The sequence below is a fragment of the Excalfactoria chinensis genome, chromosome 2, assembly GCF_039878825.1.
Source record: "Excalfactoria chinensis isolate bCotChi1 chromosome 2, bCotChi1.hap2, whole genome shotgun sequence".
Classification (NCBI taxonomy): domain Eukaryota; kingdom Metazoa; phylum Chordata; class Aves; order Galliformes; family Phasianidae; genus Excalfactoria; species Excalfactoria chinensis.
The window spans coordinates 31,527,372-31,550,123 of NC_092826.1; the positions used below are offsets into that span (position 1 = coordinate 31,527,372).

Here is a 22,752-nt window from a genome sequence, read left to right on the forward strand (position 1 = left end):
ACAGGTAACGTGATAATGTAATGCCTCCTATTTCTTTATGTGGAAACTACAACCTATCCTAAGCACACAATAACACTATTTGATAGAGCAAATTCTCAGTTACAAAATGCTATTTTTCAGTGGGCTGCCTAGGGAGGTGGTGGAATCACTGTCCCTGGAGGTGTTCAAGAAATGTTTAGATTTTGTGCTGAGGGACATGGTTTAGTTGGAAATATTGGTGGTAGTTGGACAGTTGGACTGTCTTAAAAGGTCTTTTTCAGTCTTGGTGATTCTATGATTTTGTAATCATCACCATTAGTTACACATTTTCACCAGCAATGAACAAGAGCCTGTATGCCACACTGCTATGGTTTTATGATTTTTGGTTATTAGTATTCCACACCATAACATCATGTAGTGCAGTGGGAGTTGAAGAGTTAATGGTCCATTTTGGGGTACCTGTCTGGAAGAGAAGAACATATCCAAGGGGGCTTTGTGTTCAGAGAGAGGACATATGCTTTTGTGGTTCACTTAACCTTCCCTTTTCCTTTTTTCGGCTCTCTCTCATCTCTGCTGCTTGACCCAACTGCATGTCCAGCTTCAGCATTATGGTGAGGACCTTTCCACCTTTCAGACACTCTCTCTCATTATATTTGATTTATTAGCTTCAGCTCTAATCATATTGTAACATAGTACATTATCTTGTATTCCAATACTATATTTAGTATATTAGTTTCTTTCTCCTCATATCGTTGTCACTGTTTTTAATTATTTTGGGGTCCCCTGTTTCCCCTTTCCAGAGGCACGGATTTGTGAATCCCTCCGCCCCTCTCATCATGGAGCTGGTCCGAACCAGCCCATGAACCACTGACACACTTGGAACAATCTGCACCAGAGGAGGTGACCCACTGTCACTGCCATCACCACTTCACACCCCGCCTCACTGTGCTCACATTCACTGTTTGGTATACATAGATGTACAGCAAGCAACAGTCAGCGCCAACAGGTGCCATTTTTTCCACATGAAGGAATTAAATTCCACACCATTGCTCCATGTGCACTTCAATATCAGACATCATTTTGTCAGACTGCTCTTCTGCTGCTGTCTGTCACACGGCAACAAAATATAATGGAATATTGCCAGGAAGGATCAACCTCTACTGCCACTTTACCAACATTCACCTCTGATATCGTAGATCAACATAGCAACATAGGAGGCATTACTTTCAGAGCAGCCCCAGTATTAGCAGCTTAATTCCCAATTACTGCTGTTTTCAATCCCATTAATTTTGGCACAGTTCTGTTAGATTTCATAAGCAGAGCAGAAATCAATGATAGAAGTAGCTGAAGGAGTTTCAGACTGGTCCATTCAAATTCCACTCAGGAATGCTTAAAGGAACTCCTTGGGTAGGGAAGTTTCAGAGTCAGACAAAGGTCACTTTGCAAAAGCCAAGTACAGTGAACTACCCCGAAGTTTAATACTTACAGGTGAAAATAACAGAGATTATTAAGGCAGCTTTTAAGGTTTCTGTTATAAACACTGCAACATCATTCTTCTAGGATAAAAAACAGGACTAAAGTCTTTGTCCATCAACACTCAGGTTCAGCAATACAGCATACATGGTTATTTGCTGTTAGAAACATGGATCTCCAAGATGCTACAGAACACTGCACTATAAAAGGTTACTGGAGAGCAGTGATGCTCAAACAAAAGTTACTCTGGTTAGCTGTATTTGGATGAAGTTACAAGCACTGGTTTTCATCTCTAGAGAAACGGTTCTGAGCATTGTACCCAACAGATCTTCTCTTTCCCTGAACTATTATACTGCAGAGGGGACACCTTGAATCCTGGCCCATTAGTTTGAAACTGAATGTTTCAACTGAGTTTACCTACAGGACACTCAAAATGTCTCTGAAATTTTAGGGAGAGATGAAAGCTTATTAAAGAGAAATGGCGGTATGTTTGTGGCACAGTGATTTTTGCAGCCTGGACTGCCTTCCTTCAATTGGCTGAGGAAATTCAGTCAAATAACACAGTATCTGAAAAGTTGAATTATGCTGAATGTTGTAAAGAATTTATTTTTTAAATTATTATTAATTTTAATGACTTTATAGTATGCCTAGAGGCTTGCACAATCAGAATATAAAAAGAAATACTCTCAGTGCTTCATTTGATGTACAATATTCTTACTTACTGCCTTCAGGCACAGCATATTGTAAGACTGCTCCTTGTCTAGATACAGGGTCATGATTAACTGATGATTAATTAGTTTAACTTAACTGTCATCAAATTTACTACTCTCATAAGTAATTTCTTAAATGAATTAGATTGCGTAGACAAACTTGGGCAATTATTGACATAGTTCAAATAATTCAACACTTCTAGCAGAAATGCTCAAAGAAATACAAGCAAACTGAAGTCTTACCAAATGTCCCAATTTTCCCCGGGGTCACAGGCAACAGATTTTTTTGGCTCCACAGAGCTTTCAGAATCTGTTCCACATGGCGTGTCTTTTGTCCTTGTTTTGATAAGAAAAGATTAAGGGACTTGCCCAGGCAAATAACAAGACATGATTGGAACTACCTGTATTTAAGGGAGTTCCCAATGTATTCAGCAGACAATATGAACAGTAGTTTCCTTCTCACTTTAATCAGTATCTTCATGTTGTCACTGTTGACATTAAGTGTTCAGTCAGAATCTTGTCTACAGTTACAGTCTATACTTTCTATATGCAATTGTTACCATTTGGGTCAACAAGACTGTATGCTGTCAAACATCAATCACAAATGGCTGCACTCCAGTGATAAACAGAACCATTCTAATATCACTCTTATCTACCTTTCAAATTGTGAAGCTTAATTAATTTATATTTTTAGAGAGTTCTTGATGATGAGTTGCTATAGAAATGAAAAATATTTGCAGTTCACTGGAGACTGTTTCTTCTGCACAAGTAAGATATTTTATTTGCTATGTTTTCTTTAATTATGTTCCAGTCTTGTCTGTTTATGTTAGTTTTCTATTGTCTGACAATATACTAGAGGCTTTTGGATTTAATTTAAACATAAGCTTATGTCACATTTTTGGAACATCTGTTTGTTCAAATAAGATTTTTGAAAGAAAATTATAATTAAAAAAAAGGAATATGCAGTCATAAAGAAATTGGTGGAATATCCCAAAAGTTTGTTGTCCAGAATTGTCTGCATTTTGTGAAGGCAAAATCATGGGCAGATAAAAATAACTTCATTTAGAAGTATCTCTATCAGGTATGGAAACAGAATGCTTCAACTGCTGCAGTTTTCACAGCCATTATAAACTCTGACATTTTAATAAATGTGAAGCTAAGTGTTCAAGGTTACTCCAGATTTGAAGTATCTCACTGCTATATGAAGAAAGTACATGAATGTTAATGTTAAAGGTTTAGAGAAAATGAAAGAATCAGTGCTAGAAGACTATTTAATGCTATAGGCATTCAAGAGCTGCCCATGTCAATAAGGACAGCATCTGCCTAGGGATCTTGGAAAATCTTGATGTGAAGAGATGGATACCCTTAAAGTATATCTCTTATTGAAATATATATATATATATATATATATATAAAATCCTGATAAACTTAAGTAAGCACACAGCCTCAGTCTATGCCTACCAAGAGGCATATCTGGAATGTGTTGGCTGCTCTGACTGAATATTGGTCTGTGCTGCTCCTCCTAGCACCTCAGAAAGACTCAGCAGTCAGAACAAGAAAACTGAGCAGGCTACCTGAAAACCTGCAGCACTGTGCCTCCTCTAATAAATCACAAACTCCTCACCAGACAAAGTGACCACAGTGCAGAAGAAAAGGCTTCACTCCATTTGTCACTTCCCAGCCTTAGAGTTGCCACCAAAGCCAGCTCCACTTTGGGCTTGGCAGAGCCAACACTGAGTTCAAATTAACAAATCCCAGCTGAATTCAGGATAACACCACTGAGATCCTCTGTGTTTTCCAGGGAACTGAATTACCATGGAGCTAGATATGATTCATATGGAATTATTAACTCCAACTCTGTATGATGCAAAAGAAGCTGTACTGATTATGGAGTTGAGGTGTTCCTAGAAGCAGTGTAGCCACATTCATGTGGCTGTGAGCATCAGCTAACATCTCTAGCATGAATAATCTGCAACACATGGAGAATCAAGTGCTGACTTATCCTGCTCCTACATGGGTGCACAACTAACATATCTAGTGAAGTAGTGCTGTGATGGAAGATTTTAAGAGTTCTAAATCCAAAAGAAATTCAAACTCTTCTTTATTTCTGAGCTGTCAGCAACCTGTTTTGCACAGAAAAACAAGTCAGGATTTTATTAAGAGAGTCAGATTCACCTACACACAGGAGAAAGCACAAAAATCAACACATCACTTTAGGTCTATTTTGACAATTTGTCAGTTATTCTTAGATCTTAGCCTGATCCTCTCTAATGGTATGAATGTGTCCCAGAGGACTCCATTCTGCTTAATGCTAAACATTAAGGTGATGAGTGCTCTTTCTTTTATGGTACTAATCACTATTGGAATTGTTTGGACTCCACAGGACTGGCTCTCTAACTTCTGGTTTTAATAGTTTTATTGGAAGAAGTAAGTGTAACTGACATGTAATGCTTAATGGACATTACTATACTAGACTGTTACTGAACACTCTGAATATTCTAATCATAAGAAAGATAGTTTAGATTTACTTGGCTCATGAGCACAGTCTTATATATCCCTTTTGCAATAGGTAAATGCAAATAAAAGTGAACTAGGAAATTGAAATGGATTTCAATTAAACCCAAGCATCACATAACCGAATACGTACAGCTTTTATTCACATTACAATTACAGCAGTACTAACTCAATCATAATCTGTACTGCATATGTACATCTACATGTGCTTGGATAATTATACTGTGTGGGATCTATCTTCTCCTAGACACTCAGATTTAATATTCAGAATGTCAGTGTCACCACACAAGGCAGGTGTCTAAGCTTCCATAACATTTTGTGCAGTCAGGGGAACCTGGGAATGTGTTTAGCACTCCACATGAAGCTTCTCAAAGGTCCATCTTGGCTGGACCATCTTGAATGCTATTGCCTATGCTGGGGGACCAGATATTCACATACTGGCATCTACAGAAATTCATAGAATCATCTAAGTTGGAAAAGACCTTCAAGATCCTCAAGTTCAATCATCCACCTGATCTACTGAGTCCTACTGCTATGTCCTTAGTGCCATGTCCATGTCTTTAAAATACCCCTAGTGGTGGAGACTCCCCTGCATAGCCCATTCCTATGCCCAATAATCCTCTCTGTGAAGAGTCTTTCTCTCCATTCTAATCCATTCCTGGTGCAACATTTGGCCATTTCCTTATGTTCTATCAATTATCACCTGAGGAATGAGACCAGTAGCCTCCTTGCTGATCAGGAAATTGGCATTTCTGAGCTTTTCTAGCACCTTTAACTGAAAAATGCAACAAAAAGATGAAATTCAGAAGAGTTTTAAGAAGTTCAATTGTGCATACATGGACTAAAATCTCCCTGGTGATGCTTGCTCCTAGATCCACCTAGAGGTATAACTATCATACACTTGCAAAAAAGAACAAAGAAAGAGGATGAATGAGTCACACTGTGGAGGGTTTCTTAAAATGTCATCATTTCCCAGATTCTGTCTGATGAGTCAGCAATCACAACAAAAAAAGGTTAGAGATTAAATCACTATCTTCATCTTTCTCTACAGACACACATGTACATACATTATTTTCCTTTCCTTTCCATTTATTTAAAATGTGGCACTCTTATTTCCTCGTAAGGATAGAAAATGCATATGAATGCCCTACAGTTGGGAAGAAAAACAACTGTGTTCAGAAGCATCAATTGCAATCTTTAATTTTAACAACATAATCCAACATAATACTGCTGCCTTTAGAAGAATGACATTGAAATAAGACACCACTTGCAACACTAGAGATATTCTCTTACTGCTTTTCCTCATGCTTTAGCAAAGTTGTGCCTGAGTATTTATTGCTACCATGAGGGAAAAACTGGCACAATTTTGACTTGTAATGCTATTTTAAAAAATATTTTTTATGTTTATTTTTTTATTTTTTTGCCCATAATGCATTTTTGCTTTCTCCTGAAGCTTAATATACCATCACACTCAACAGTGTCCTGTTCTCCTTCCTCTGTTCAGCTGTACAAGCAAGCTAGGGAAGCTGTCCAGATCCTAAATTTTGCAATGAAGAACCTGGAGGCAAACTATATTGGATTTTCAGATCATACTTCATCTCATCCCCCATCTGCCTTCTTCACATCTTTCACAGTTTTCTCTGAAGATGAAAAGGCAATGGGAAGAGAAATAAAAGGAAAAATGCTTGAGAAAGTGCTTAAAGTTAGGGAAACTTTGATAAAATATGTGAGGAAAGGGGAAACAAAAAGCACAGATGTGAGAAAGATGTAAGGAAAGCATGACCATGCATAAGTCTGTGCTGATCAATTCAATCAGGGTCAATTAAACCCCTGCATGGACACCTGTGGAAAATGTGATGTATGAACAAATGAACAAACTCTAGCAATAATCAGGTCACTAAAGCATGAACCAATGCACTTTTCAGCAAGCACACAACAAATCCCATCAGTGCCCTTTCAGAGAAATGTAGGAGCTTAACTTCAGAACAGCAATTAATATTATCCATATCTACCATGCTGCACAGTTTAAGATACCTGAAGTTCCTTAGAGACCTAATGCTTGGCTTCTGGCTCTGCTCAGTTGTCACCCTGTCTTTGTTGCACTAATTGCCTAAGATCCTGCCTTTAAGCTAAAGCTGTTTAGGAGATGCAAAACAGGCCTTAAGTCTCCAGAGGAGCCCAATTTGTGAGGCACACCTTGGCTATGGAAAATTCACAGGAAGTTGGGGATGTACCAGGAAACTGGAGATGTGAAATTCAAGCCTTCCTCACCCTGATGACATTCAGAGCTTCAACTCCAGCCCTAGGAGGGTTCCTCTGTCACTGGGCAACAGTGACAAAAGGTTCCATCTCTTGGGAAAGCTGCCCCGAACAAGATCCACGTCCTGGAGAGGAAGAGTAGGAGAAGGGCTTGGTTCTGCAGGTTAGACCACAGGATGGGGGGGTGGAGGGAAGAGTGCTGGCATTTTCGAGACCTTTCTGCTTTTTATCATGTGACAGTTTGGGGATAAATATATAAACATTCTGGGAGGAAACACTGAGTTATAGGACGTGGCTTCAGACTATTTCTGTTTCCCAGAGAAGCCTAACTGTAACCTTGACCTGGGTTTCTGCATCTGTGTGTGACACACACCTGGAGTATCCATCCCATTGTCACTCACTATAAGTTGTTTCCAGTTCCCATTCCTCATATCCCAGTCTAGGAGAAACAGTCTTCCACAAAGATTGCAAATGTCTGATAATACTTATCAAATTATATCCCCAGAGTGTCATAACAGTAATTATCTTTGTTTGGCTTTTGCCTAAGAGAACAAAAATTTCCCCTTCAACACTCATTACCACTAAAATATACAGGAGAAGCCATGTTTAGTCTGTGAATCTTTGGGAAATGTCAAGTTCTCATCTGAGCAGCTTAATGCATTTTTCTGACTGCCTGTTAATGATGACTTACAGCATTGTGTAAATCTTGGTATTGTTACATGACTTGGTTATGTCACTCAACAACCTGTGAAGGAGGCAGGAAAATGGCACTTCAGTCCTGCTCCTAAGTTTCATCTATTGGATCAGGATTCGTTTCTGAGCGCCCATGTTTGCAAAGTTTCACAGAGACTATTGTCTTTTTGTAACTGCAGTTGTAAGGCTAGTTTGACTCTCTATAAGTAAATATATTTAAGCAAAAAATGTGTGCAACACTCTATATATCCTTTCAATTTCTCTTTATGATCAAGAAGAAATCTCCTAGATAGGCAAAGTCAGCTTCAAAATTGTTTGCTATTTAGCTCAAGGCATAAAAATTCCTTTGGGAGGTCTGAACTAAATGAAGCTATAGATTTCAGAGCTGGAGGTTTAATAATTCCCTCTGCTGTATCCTCAAAGGCACAGAGCCCTCTTGGGCAGAGCCTACAGTTTGCCAAATCCACCGCATGAATGCTAAAAAGACCCTGATCTACTCAAACACAGAAACAACTTGTCATTACTTGCACTGTCAATACCTGAAAACGTGTGACCTTTGCTGCTGGCAAAGTAACATCTTACAGCCCAAAGGTACATTAAATGAGCTTAACGGAGAATCACTTTGACACTAACATTAATCTAGGGCATGTGGACTTAGGAGAATCACAAATCTTCTTTATGACTTGAAGCAGGTCAAACATCTCCCTTTATAGAAACTGCATTTGAGTTCATATAGCTTAAAAAAATATCCATTACTTAAAATAAACATATCTTAAGACATATACAAGATATTTTAATTAAGTAGCTACATTCTACTCTGCTTACTTTTTCTCTGGTATTTTAGCAGTACATATTATTCCACTCCTCACTAAAATCTGTTTATTTTGCTAGAACCCATAATACTCCATATCCCAGAAATGGCCGCATTTCAATGAGAAGTGAAATGATCCCTCTTATTTTTTCTATGTGGTGAATGTATCTTCACTACATGAAGACACATTTAAAATTGACATTTAAATAGAAGTCATGCACTTTTCAAGTGTGTAGATGAAAGATTTTGATGCTTTTCATTCATCAAGAATGCACATAAACTGTTGTCCTGTAAGTGAAGCGAAGTCAGTTTGCAATGTGACACCTTCCCATTCAACAAATCTTTGCTTAGTGAATATCAAAGTTCAAACTGACTCCAATAGTAAAAAACAGACAGACAGACAGACAAAGAAGAGGGAGAAAGAGGAGGGAGAGAGGGAGAGAGGGAGAAAGGGAGAAAGGGAGAGAATAGAAAAGTCATATATATATAAATATATATTTATTTATTTTCCTGTTATCTCTTTCTGTCAAATAATATCAACAATATTAACAAGATTTTAAACTATGCACATTAACTTAACTGTTAATTAAATTCCTCTCATATGCACTGGAGCAAGTCCTACAAAGGTAAATGGTTTGTTCAGGAGTTATACTGGTGATGTAAAAAGAAAAAATGCTAATACCATCTTTATTACTATTGATTTATAAGATACAAGTTGTGTTTGTGAAGTTGCTTGTCAGGCAGCATGAGATACATATCTAACTTTAATCATGTGACAATCATGAGTCATAAAAAATATGGGAGCTGTATGATATTGGTCTTGTGCTAGAGCAGCACTTTAATTAAAAAATCACCAGAATTCTTTCAGAAGTCTCAAGCCTCAGTGAGGACAGTTCTATCTTTGAAATGTTCCTCAGCAAGAATCTGTGAGCGTCCCTGCTTGAGCAGAAGGATTGGACCAGATGGCCTCCAGAGATTCCTTCCAACCTCAGCCATTCTGTGATTCTGTTCCTGCACTGGAACAGATCCACTCAGCTCTCTGTCATCACCTTCTCTCCCAGCAAACACCAAGTAATCACCACTCTGTTGCTTATTCTAATTAATACTCTTTAAGTCAATTTTTTAGATCTTTGTTGCTATTGTATTTTGATTATGCTTCATCTTCAGCTCTGCACCACATTTCTTTATTTTTCCCCAGTCTGTGTTGGTTGTGTGATACAATATTCAGACTGCTCTCAGCAGAGCAACAGCAAATTACAGTGCATCCTCAGTCCAAGAATCAGACTGGTACAACAGCACTTGGTAGTATCTAGAAGGGAATTCACAGGCAAACGATAAAAATAGCCATCATCTCCCCATTGCAAATACTTCCATAAAGTTAAAAATTCATCATGATACAGCTGGGTACCTTGAGGTGTCAATGCCATCTGTGTTCTGAGTACCACAATAGAATGCAGTCCTGCTAGAATATTAAATGTGATCTTAGCACAGGGCTCCACAAACACTATCTTCCACTCCTCTTGCATCTTGGCCACTTGTTGGGCTATTTATAAATTTATCTAAATCACAACCTCAATTCAAAGTCCATGTCTCCACAGGAAAAAAAAAAAAACAAAAAAAAAACCCAAACAAACAAACAAACAAAACAAAACAAAACAAACAAAAAAAAAAAACCAAAACAAAACTGTGCTTGCACATTATTTCTGGTATTCTAGACAATATCAGTAGTTACGCACAGTTTTAAGTACTCAGGAATATACAATAGAGACAATTCTTTACTTGGCCCTACTTACAGTATGAAAAGTTATGGGGAAGGCCTGCTGCCTGAAGGAAAAGTTAATGTGTGAAAGAATCTGAAAATTCTAGTAAAGAATGTTTTTGTTTCAGCTACAACTACTGTGCCATCATATCTTTATTTGCTTTTAATTAGTTGCATGGTTGAACATCGTTACTCAGTCATGTCTCTGGCTATTTATAAATTATAGAATTTATGGCTATAATGACTTGCTTTGTTAATCAGTGGTCATATTTTATTGCCTTAGTCATCTTAATTTACATCTAATGGGATTTCAGTATCCCATAGAAGCTCTGGATCTGATCATGTAAGGGTCTGAGAACACCTTCAGTGGGAAGCAGCATGACCTGTAACTTCCAGGACTGATTTCTAAAGATAAACATGCCCATAGTTTGACAGCTTCTGAGGCATGAAGCCTGGGATTTCTCTATGGCATTTCTGGGCATCCCATTACTGCATTATCCAAGTTCTCTTTAATCTTAAACGTGCATTTCCATAGCTCTCCTGTGACACATTGGAGCAACCTTTTCCCTGTGGCACTGACTTCAGCTCTGTCATACAGGAAATGTTATTGGGAGGGAGGAGTTGAGACTGAATTCCTCCAAATATTAGGTCAATAAACTAACTAGTGCATGAGCTTTCTTGCTGCAGCATAACACCAAAAGGGGCTGAGAATGGGGTGATAACTCTTATAGAATCTCTCACATACATCTCATCTCTCAATTGTACACGCTCAAATATATTAAAAGCTGTAAAACTTTATGGAAACTCATCAGTTTTTCTTCCACTTGAGAAGTAGTGGAGTAATCATCCCTGGAGGCATTCAAAAGACATGTATTTGTGGCACTGAGGGACATGGTTAGTGGGCAATATTGGCGGTAGGTGGACAGTCGGACTGAATAATCTTAGAGGTCTTTTCCAACTTGAAAATTCTATAATTCTATACATAATCTGATCACTTGTCAGGAGAAAAACTTACGAGACACAGAAAACAGGCTATTTTTAATTCCTCCAGGGAACACCTGAGGATGCAACAGGGAAAACGATTACAACTAACGGCAACAGTGAGCAAAGAAACATTGTAGTAGATCTGCAGGAGAGCACAAATGGGAAAGTTTTCCCATTAGTGTTTCTTGGCCTTGATTCAGTAAGCTACTTCATTGCTATGTCAATAGCACATATACAATGTATAAACACATGTCCAAGTGCTTTTCTCACTGAAAGTAGATTTAAGCTGTTATAGATATGCCATTTTTTTTTTTTTTCTAGATGACTAACAACAAAACAAAACAAAACAAAAAGTAAGGAAATGTTAATCTTAGCTGTATGTGTAACTCAGAAAACATGCAGTTTTAGAATTACTGTATCTCACCACTGATGTCACATAAAGCAGCTCAGTTTGTTTGCACAGTTTTGGTTCAGCTGTTTTTCTTTTGTCCTTTTGGTCTCACTACATAATGCCAGGAAAGAGTTTTCCTTGTAGTATTCTTTTTTTCCATTCAATGACTATATCATTACAATCTTAATGATGCTATTGGTCTATTTCCTAATAAAGACATTTTGCATTTTGCAAGAAAAACAGTAAGATACTTCTGGATCAAGTTACTGGCAGAAGAAACATGTGGCTGAAAACAAAAAAAAAAAATCTGCAGTCTTCTAAAACCTCCATCTGAATGGAAATATTTGGAAGAGGTAGAGGAAATAATGTCACATACAATTATTTTATAAACCCTACTTTAAAAACATTCTTTGTATGCAATACTAAAATTATTTTTATCAGACTATGTGCTGTATTCTGATGCCCTTGGATAGCCCCAGTTTTCCACTGAAGCATAATACAACTGATACTGGTTAGGAAGGAAGTGAGTTGGCTCTTACAGGGGAAAAACACCATCTAAATGTGGGAACACCACCTAAATGTCCATAAATACTTACAGAGACTGGCATTTCGAAAGCTTGACCTTAAACTCTTAATGGTACACTTACAAGAAAGTTCCTGCCTACAGTTTGGCACAGGCTAGGACTGAAGTTTTACACACACACATATATATATATATATGTATGTATATATATATATAAAATTATTATTATTATTTTTTCCTGTCTCACTTATACTGAGCATACTCTCAGTATACCATTCACCTAACTTCTGACTGCATACTTCTCATTAAGGCATGCAGTGCAGAGAAACATGCTGGTAAGAAATGCAGTGAAGCAACTTAATCAGCAGCTGAGAATCTCTTTCACTTTGTAGCAGGAGGAAATGAAGGAGAAAAACTTCGTGCTTCCTCTTTGGAGCTCTACTGGTGTGAACTAATTTAATAGGGATGAGCAGCCACAGGGGCAAACAAGTGCCTGTTGCTTCATATAAGTGACATGTGTTAGGCTATGGATATAAAAGTGAATCCCAGAATCTTCACCCTCTTGTCTTCTAAAGCAAAGAATCCAAGTCTATTGTATTGATATACTGCAGAAAACTCCTCCTGGATGTTAATCAATTGTGTATATATATAAAAAACATACAAATGGTTCATGTATGAGAAGGAAAGGCAAGCAAATGGGAAGAACATTCACTAAGCCAGGTCAGAAGTGTACTGTTAGCAAGAAAGTCACACACACACACACACAAAAGAAGAAACAAAGGGGCAAAATTGTGTCTCCTTGGTCTATCTCATTTTATCTATTACATCTATTAAAAAACATTTACCCTAATGCATTTAGAGGGAAAGCCCCTTATCTTTCAGTTAATAATCCCTTTCTACGTAATCCTCTTTTTCAAAAAGAAACTTGAAAAATGAATCGATTTTGTTTCTGAATTGGAATATACTAATGAGCTAGAACAGAGATCACTGATGGCAAAATTCACTTGGGAGATGCAGTGAGTAATAGTTTAGCACATGCTTCCTGGTAGAAAAATTTGCTGTGGATACATGTCCAAACTTGTATACATATGAACAGAGGCAAATGACACAGAGATGTACCTCTGAGGTGTTAGAGGAGTCTTCCCATGGGGTTTCCTAATTTCTGATGGGTATTTCTTCTGGTCTTTTAAGGGTAGAAATAAATGAATGAATGAATAAATAAATAAATAAATGCCTTTAAACAAGGGGGTGAAAACCATGACAAGATCCTGGCTAGGGAAAGTCTGCCTGATTACAGATTCAGCATGACATGGCTGTATCCTGTGCAGACAACAAATAAAACTGAAGTATCAGAACACAGAAGGAGGAACTCTAAAACAAAAAACAAACAAACAAACAACAACACAAACAAATCATAGTTCACTGTAAGCCTTTCAGGAGGATGCTCAGCAATGCCTCCTGCTGATAGACCATTGACAGTGGTTCAGTTTATATGCAGTAAAATGAAAAGTGACTTAGAAAATCCATCACTTGCACTTGCTGTATGTCTGTGTTTCCTATCAACCTACTGCCTGTGGGGATCCTCTGAGTTATTTTATGAGACTCATCTGACTGCTCAGTGTGCTCCTGCAAGATATTCTGCTTGGAGACACCAGTGGACAGTGCAGAACTCTGGAGAGCTCAGGTCACAAAGTCTACCTCTTCTCAACCCTCTAATTTGTAAAGAAATGCCATAACACAAACATCTCTGTTTTTTACTTCAAGATCAAACTCATTTAATATTAAATGAAATCAGTTTTTCAAGCTCTTACACTTGATAAACTGGAATCCAAAAGCCTGTTTGGAGATGGGGCTGGGATAAATATATGTGCACTAATGAAACCATATTTCTAAAGGACCTAACCCCAAGGGTTAAGTTATGTTCAACTTAATTAGCTGAAGTTGGCTTTTGGAATGTCAGCAGATAATGTGCCAGGAAAGTCTTTGCACTAAGAGTGTCATTAATAGATTATATACATAAGAGACATGATTTTTAAGCTTCGGGTCAAAAAGCCGTCTTTTTATTTTTCTTGGAACTTTCCAGCTATTTTATACATGGTACAAGTGATAACGCTTTATTTCATAATAAATACTCTGAAGGCATTCCTAATGCAGACTAATATAAATTACATTTATGCATACATCACAGTTATAGTTTCAATGTATGAGATTCCATGTCCTTAAATCTGTAGAAAAGGTATATTTATAAGATTTTCTTGAGAAATCACTCTACAAAAGAACGTGATATACTCAATGAAGAGTGAAAGTCTAAAGTTTCGGGTTAGATAAACACTACCCAAGCTTCTTCTAAAAAATATTAACCGTAGGATTCACAAAAAATTACTGGGAAGAATACCAGTAATAAGTCTTTCATAAAACTGATTGTGCCTCCTACCTTTGATAGACTGGTAACAACACCAAAATGATCACTATTCATTTCACTGAATAGAAGGCATTGCAAATAATAATCCAAATCATTCTCTCCAAGAAAAGGTCATTCTTTTGCTGGACGTGAGTCAGCAGTGTGCCCTTAAAGCCCAGAAAGACAAGAGTAACCTTGGCTGCATCAAAGGGGGGGTGGTCAGCAGGGCGAGGGAGGTGATTGCCCCCCTCTGCCCTGCCCCTTAGAGACCCCATCCAGAGTTTCAACTTGAGGCCTGATGCCTTCAACTCAGGAAAAACATGAAGCTGTTTATGCAAGTCCAGAGGGGAGCCATGAAGATCATCAGAGGGCTAGAGCAGCTGTCTTGTGAAGAAAGGCTGTGAGCTGAACTTGTTCAGTTTGGAGAAGAGAACAACCTGAGAACTCAGGGTGGCCTTGGCTTGAAGGGAACTCACCAGCAGGAGGGAGACTGACTTTCTACACAGTCTAATAGTGGGTAAAGGCTTTAAACTAAAAGAGATGAAATTTATATTAGATGTTAAGAAGACATTCTTTACTCAGACGGTGGTGAGGCACTGGCACAGCTGTACAGAGAAGCTGTTGGTGCCCCATCCCTGGAGGCACTCAAGGCCAGGCTGGATGGGACCCTGAGCAGCCTGAGCTGGTGGGTGGCAGCCCTGTCCATGGCAGGGGGTTGGAACCAGGGAATCTTTAAGGTCCTTTCCAACCCAAGACATTCTAAGGTTCTGTGATCTCAATCATTACATGTAACTTGCACTTCCACAGAAACCCAAAGCATGCGTTTTCTTGGCCCTACTCTGGTTAACCTCTTTACAAGCAACCTAGAAAAAGTATATTTCTAGATATATTTGGCCGATAATATTGAGCTAGATCTGGAGATAATGGCTAGATAAATGGTACAAGACAGCCAGGATTTTCTGATATGCAACTGTATGCAAGAAAAAAATACATGCATTATATGAGACCAATATGCAGCCATAGATTTGGAGGGAAAATAAAGCAGATAGACCATGGCCCCAGGTATACACCTTTTCTCTGGAAACTATGGCTCTGATAAATATTTGGCAAATACTTCATTGAAAAATTTGAAAATAAAATAGTTTTTGATTTGAAGGGTGTTTCCTACTTCAAGCAGGGGTCTCCTTCAGCATGCATTATGCAAGAAAGCTAACTAGATAACTAAATAAATTCTACCAACTATATAAAAGACTACTATTTAAATTTGCAAAATAAATAAAATAAATTTACACAGTATAATTTTGAAAGATATGACTCCTTTTCAAAGAACAGTTTGTTAGATTAGTAGGTAAACTAATTGATTGAATAATCTTCTATTCATTCTCATTGTTACAAAGATTATCTGAAGATCTAGCAGTTTAAGTATTATGTGATTCAAATACACTGTGAGCTTACATGTCAAACAATGACTATTTACAAACAAAAATTCAACATGAAAACTTGCACGAGAAATAAACTTGATGAATACCAGATGTCTTTCCTTACTAGTAATGTCTAAATTTGAAATCCAAATTTACCCTTGCCCTGTGTATACCTGCTATTAAATCATATACATTTGCAAATTGTTTAAACATAAATGTTTCATGCAAATGAGGTGATAGAAAATAATATGAGCGAGTGAAAAAATGAATTTCAGAGTATTTTATATTACTGCTCTGTGCTTTGTCATGTGGCTTTGTATTCTTCTTTGTTGAGATATATGGTTTGATACTCTTAGGCTAGTGCCATAATTCTTATAACACAAAGCCACCATAGAACCTGCAGTGGCCACCTAATTCCACCTAAAAGTCAGCCAGGCCTTGAAAGCACATCACTGTTCACATCTTTTAGAACTACTTTGTCAGAGTCACACCAGACAGCTTGCACAGTGCTTTTCTTTACCATGACCAGCTGCATGTAGTGAGATTAGCTTTGGATTTTATAATCATCAGGTTTACATAAACAAGGGAAAATTCCAAGCCATTACTTTTTGCTTAATGTGTATCTTTTCCTGCAGAAAAAGAGTGTTTTTATCATGACAGAGCTCAAGTCTATAAAATATTCCTTTTAGTAATGTCAAGAAAGGCACATATTTTGTTCACAGGATATTACTCAACAAACTTAAAACATACAATTTCTGGATGTCTTAAAAGTAGAAAGTTAATAGTAGCAAACTTCAGATTGAGAAGCTATCTGTACAATCATTTGCTTCCTCATGAAAATGTTGAGGGTCCTCGGGTTAGCCTCGAGTCTTTAAAGTTTGGCAGAATAGAATCTCCAGAAGATTTACTACAGCTTAATTATTGACCTGACATAATACTTAGGCCATGTAGCACATGCTGATGGCTTGTTTGGTTTAAATAATTACTGGGTGAGCATTTTATTTTCATACCTTTGAAGATTTCCTGAAGTTAATGTGCCTTGGTTAATTTTCATAGCACTGGACAGAAGTCTGTATTTCTTGCTCAGTGAATTTATTGTAGGCAACACCTGAAAAATGGGAAAACAAATTAATACTTCCAGCAGCTGCTAGGAATCACAAGTAATAGATGTAACACAAGCTCTCTTCATACTAGATTTAGATCTTTTTTTTTTTTTTTTTGCAAAACTGAACTTGTTTATTCTTATTTATTTTGCTGAATCACCATGCAGAACTAACTTTACCAATATCTAGCTTGATTACAGAACCACCTTGGTTAGAAAATGCCTTCACAGTCAATAAACCCAACCACCACCCTGACCTGCCAAATCCTATCACTAAGCCTTGCATTTTAGTGCCATGTCCGCATGTCTCTAAAATACTTCCATGGTATGGGCACACTACAAGTGAGAGAGACACCACATTTAAAATAACAGAAACATTAAAGAAAGAGCACACTTTAATGTATAAGGATAACAGCTACCTTGTATATTGCTTTCTACTAAATACTTATCAATACATACCTGCATTATATTTTATTCAGCTGTAAACACCAAAGTTCAAATAGCTATATGTTCATCTCCGCTGAATACTCTAATTTGTCAGGATATTTTCTGAGAATATCTGTAGTATTTTCACAGAATTTTCAGCTTTGGAGATTGTTTTTTTTTAGGCTTTTTAGTTTGTCTGTTCAATTCTTTGTTCTTTTCTAAATTGAATTACTATTAAAATCATCTATAAATTAGCACAATCTAATCTGTCTTGTCTTTTGACAGCTGAAGTGTGACTACCTGCATCCATGTCAACTTAAATTCTTTATTCATCTTCTTCATTTGACAAGAGCCATATGGTTCCTATCTCCTTCCTCATCTGACTTACGCAGCTATCAAAATGCAGGATGTCATAGTGGCTCTGCTCAGGAGAATGTTCCAGTGATGGAAAAAGATCTTTGTTTTATTTATGTCCATGAACATTGGAAATATTTTGCTCACATGAGCAATAGTTTCACATTCCCTTAGCTACAACTAATCACAAGCTTCTGAGGACTGTGGTTGAGGTGAGTCTGGTGAAGGATCAAGAATTAGCCCTGCCTGCCAAAATCATATAACTAAATGGCAAACAGGTTGGCCTTCAGGTGAGACAGTTCTGTCATTAGACTGTCCTCCCTGTCATACTTCAACCTGAGCTGCTACAGAAAAGGAGCAGAACTGGAGGCTTCTACCCTGGCAGTCAGCATGCTCATCACCAAACCCTCATCTCAGACGTGAAGACACTAAAACCACCAGACAGTGTTTTCCTGCCTATACCAGCCCATTGGCTGAAATGATCTCTCTTGTCCTTCATTGTTTCCACTGTTGTGAAGCCTGCTTCCCCATCAGTCTGCCTGCTCCCTTTCTCAGGAGCTCTCTCCATCCGGCACAGCACCATTCTGGGAAGGGCCACCCAGAGCCTGGCTGCCTAATGCTTGCGTACTCTTGGACAGCTCTGTGTTCTGATGCCGGTTTTGGAACAAGCATGCTTTACTGCTTCCTAGAGCCATTTCATAAGGGCAGTGACAAGTAAGTTTATCTGTTTCGAGGATGAAGAACACAGCTAGATTCTTCACTTGTGAACTTTTGAAAGGTCAAAAACAACATGATTAGGAAAAATCTGGTAACTCGTGAAGACACAGCATTATTTCATTCACAACTGGGTACCTGGGACCATAGAAAAAGAAAATAAGGAAGTCCCAGGGAAAACTGGGGCACTTATAGCTATAGGTTCTAAGGGACAGTGTGAAATAAACAAATAAATAAAGAAATGAAGAATCCTCCTTTCAACAAACCCAAAACATAGATAATGTAAACTGAGGAACCTGAAATGCTTGCATTTCTCACATGCTGCTACAAAATGAAATGTAACCTTTGCTGCTCTAGTGCAGAACAGGTTGGTAGAGTGGTACATACAGTACCTTGCGGTGGACTCGCTGTATCAGTGAATTGGAAAAAGGAATCAGAATTTTAAAGCACCAGCTCTTAGGCAGCCAAGACTGTGATGGTCTGGAGAAGTTTAAATAAAGCTGCCAGAATTTGGGAACTTAAAAAATTACCTCATAGTTATTATTACACTATAAATAAGTACTTGCAATATTACAGTCCTCTAAATCTTACCTTTGTCTTATGCAAGAAAGATATATTGTCATCGTTTTTCCACTCTTCCCCAGATCAGTCTTTCTTTTCTGGCGGTAATAAATAAAACAATAAAAAATTATGACAATTTCTAAGCAATAAATAACTCACATTTATCTGTATATTATTTCTAGGAATATATTCCAGCACACTACGAAAGATATTGCCCAGAGTATTGGATTTAGAGCTGTTCCATAAGTCTCACAGGGAACGTTGCCTCCAACTCCAGCAGGGCAGGGTTACAGCAAAGTACATTTCCAATGCAATTTTCTTAATTTATCAACAGCTCTCTTATACTGCTAGTGCACAGTGTATGGTATCCACAGAGGGCAGTAGCTCTAAATCTGCTTCTGCAGGTGCAAAGCAGAAATCCAGCAGGACTTATATAGATTCCAGCCAGCAAGTTCAGTTAAGCCTGCTTCCTAATAAATCAAAAAGCAAACCAGTGTGCTGTTAGGTTTTCAAGTCAGTAGTGGCTGTGAAAACCAATAGGCCTTCTGGGATCTCACCTTGAAAACTTAAACCCAGAATCTACACTGAACATTCTTAAATGTACAGCAAAAATATATAGGTATGAAATAATTGGAGAGATGAAAAATAATGTTATTGTCGTATCACCTAATATGGTTTCTTTGGCTCTGCTTCTTGCAGAGACAGGTCTCTCCAGTAATAAGTAATAAGGTTCTTTCTGATGATCAGGGCCAATGTTTTAGCAATGATGTAAGAGCTAGAATAAGCTAGCTAAAGGGTTTCTTTGTGATTCTCACTAGCTACCATTGAACCTTATGAACAACTAATGAAAATTTGCCTTTCTCTGTGGTATCCTCAGTTTGCTCTTCTTGGGCATGCATATTGCATGGGCCAAGAACCCAGGAATAAAACAAAACACTCTTACAGACAATCCCACTTGCACAACTTATCTGTCTCATTGGCCATATAAGCCCTCCTTTGACTGTACCTCAGGGGAATCAGCAATGCCCTGATGACATTTGGAGTTTTAGCAGTTGGGATGAGTGAGTGGTGTGGAACCCTTCCCAGGAGTAGCCAAATGCACATTAAAGTTTTGTTTGTTTGTTTGTTTGTTTGTTTTGTTTTTTTCTCTCCCTTGGCAAAATCTCCAATATCATGAAAGGACAAGAAGTCACAAGTTGAAAGGTTTTTCCACTTAATGTATTAGAGACTGAGTGTGAAGCATACGGTGCAATGAAAGATTTGCCATCAGTCTTCAGAGGATCTCAAGAAGGACTACGTATGTAAACACCAGAAGAAAATTAATCATCTTTTTCCCCTCAATTTTGAAAGGTAAATGAAATCTTATTATGTTTTGAGACAGTTACTGAGAGTAGTTACATAAAGGGGAGGGCTGTGATGCACAGGCCATATTTCTAGCTTTAGTAATGTAATTGCAAATCCCACTTTAGTGGGATGTGACTTCATGTTAGTACCAAAAGACAGATTTTGGTCCTTGATACAAAATAGAGTATTTTCTTTTCCATTTTTTTGTTGTAATTATGGAAAATAAATTGGATAAAGAACTTTTGGAATGAAAGTGCCTTGAAATGGCCAAGAATGTAGCAGCAAAGAAAACAAAGAAAACAAATGATCAAGATGAAAATGAGCTAATGAATAAAACAATGCTTAGAACAGTAAATTAAACAGAGAGAAGATGCTTAAAATATCCCTTTCCACAAACAATCAGCTAACTGTATGTGTGTACAACAAAAGCTCTAATTCCAATTCTGTTTAAAATATCTCCTTTCATTGCAAGAGATCCATTGATCTTCTGCCCTGTCTTTCTTGTTCACCCTTGCCAACACCAGCTTCGTGTGATAGCAGAGCAAAACCAAGAAACACTTAGTAGCACCAAACATAATGAATCAGTAGCATTAGGAACTTCTTTATCTACACATACAGAAGGGTAAAAATTATGGATAGTGAAGAGTGTGACAATGAAATAAGTCATTGGCAACATACAGAAGGATGAATCCAATAGCACTGCAATAAACAGGAATCTTTCCATTTACTTTAGTGGGCAATGAACTAGCCTGCTAAAGAGCAGAAAAAGACACATGGAGATGGCAGCTTTGTACCATCGTCAAAGTTTCCATATCTCTGTTTTTCACATTTATGAACATATGAAAATATGATACTTTCCAGAAGGTGCACAAAGGCGTTTGTTATGATTTAACGTCATAGAGGATAGTGTGCCATAATTTTATTCTACTGGAAACAGATCTATTATTTTCCTTAAATGCTGCTGTGTTTAAAGAAATTTCAGGAGTATTTTCATTTTTCATGAATTTTTGTATTCAAGTTTCTGCACACTGGTTACTGTTTAGACTGCACACAGCCTTACCCAGGAAACTTGCCACAGCACATTTCCAACCTGGGCTAAAGGTGGAGACTTAACAGCATCACAAAATAAGAAAGGCTTACAGCATGCTATAATGCAAGAGTAGTATTTATAGTTCTTCCTTTGAGTAGATACTGCTGCTCTATATATCATTTACAAATTTTGAGGGGTGTAGGTGTGTGTGTGACAGTGAGAGAAATCCTTCCTGTATAACACAGATAACACATATAAAAGGATTTACTGCATGTAGAATTCTTTTGCATACCTTGAACGCATTGGTGATAAACAGTTTTTCAAATTATTCCCAAAGTGTCAATATGTGACAACTGAGTAACACGGCCTGGGGCTTAAATGATCTTATTTAAGCTCATAAAAGAAGCACAGTCACAAAACCTTCAAGGAAGACCCAGGGGACTCTGGGGAATGTTGTATGTGATTCACATCTCTGAGTCACTCCTGAACTTACATACTTAGCTTGATGCCAGAAGTGAGATCTTTCTGACATAATGAAAATACTAGACCCACATATGTCAACAGATTCAGCCACTTGTGTGTTCCTTACTTCTTCAGACCAACACTCTCTAGAAATTGTCCTTATGCAGCAGATTCCCAGTTCACTGTGAAACAGCTTTATTCCAGTGAAGAGTGCAGTGATTTGTGTTTGTATAAAGTGCTTTTGCATTTCTGGTATTTAACTATTCTATACAAGAGTTACAAGTACAAGATGTTTGTTTGCAGTTTTAACTAACCTAAGGTAGAACAACATGGAAAATGTTATGGTGGTTGACTTTGCAGATGCCAATAAATGGAGACGAGAATCCAATTCTGATTATACTATTTATTTATTTATTTATTTATTTATTTATTTATTGCTGGATTTTCTGTAGGAGTGGGCACCGTATGGAGTAAGAAGTATTTCTGAATAAATAAATGGAACTACAGCACCATTATTAACACCTAAGAAAGCTCCAGAACATGCAAAGCTCTTTCAGTGTTTGGCATTGCTGTCACACTGTCCAGCTTTGCTCATCATAGATTCAGAAGACAGAGTAATGAATACATACAAAATGCCCACAACTTATGAACTTCAAGTGACTTCATCACTCATGCAGCAGTATTGCCATAAACAGTGGAAAAATCTATTGTTAAAAAACCCCAAAGGATCAGATTTGTAGGTCAGTACAACATTTATTTCTATTTGCAGAATGCAGATGGTTAAGTCTGAGCTCATGGGTTTGCAATGTGTGTGGGATTATCTCAGCAGACTAATTTCCAA

At 37.6% G+C, this 22,752-nt stretch overlaps 1 protein-coding gene across 6 annotated transcripts in view; it reads right to left on the minus strand.

The window, feature by feature from the left end:
• SULF1 (sulfatase 1) overlaps positions 1 to 22,752 on the minus strand; it is a 126,327-nt gene that overhangs the window by 85,426 nt on the left and 18,149 nt on the right. For all 6 annotated transcript variants that reach the window (XM_072330090.1, XM_072330088.1, XM_072330087.1 and 3 more), the window contains 2 exons: positions 19,106 to 19,173; positions 16,929 to 17,026 (listed from right to left, as the gene is read on the minus strand). The gene's annotated coding sequence lies outside the window, so the exon portion shown is untranslated. The remainder of the gene's footprint in view (positions 1 to 16,928; positions 17,027 to 19,105; positions 19,174 to 22,752) is intronic.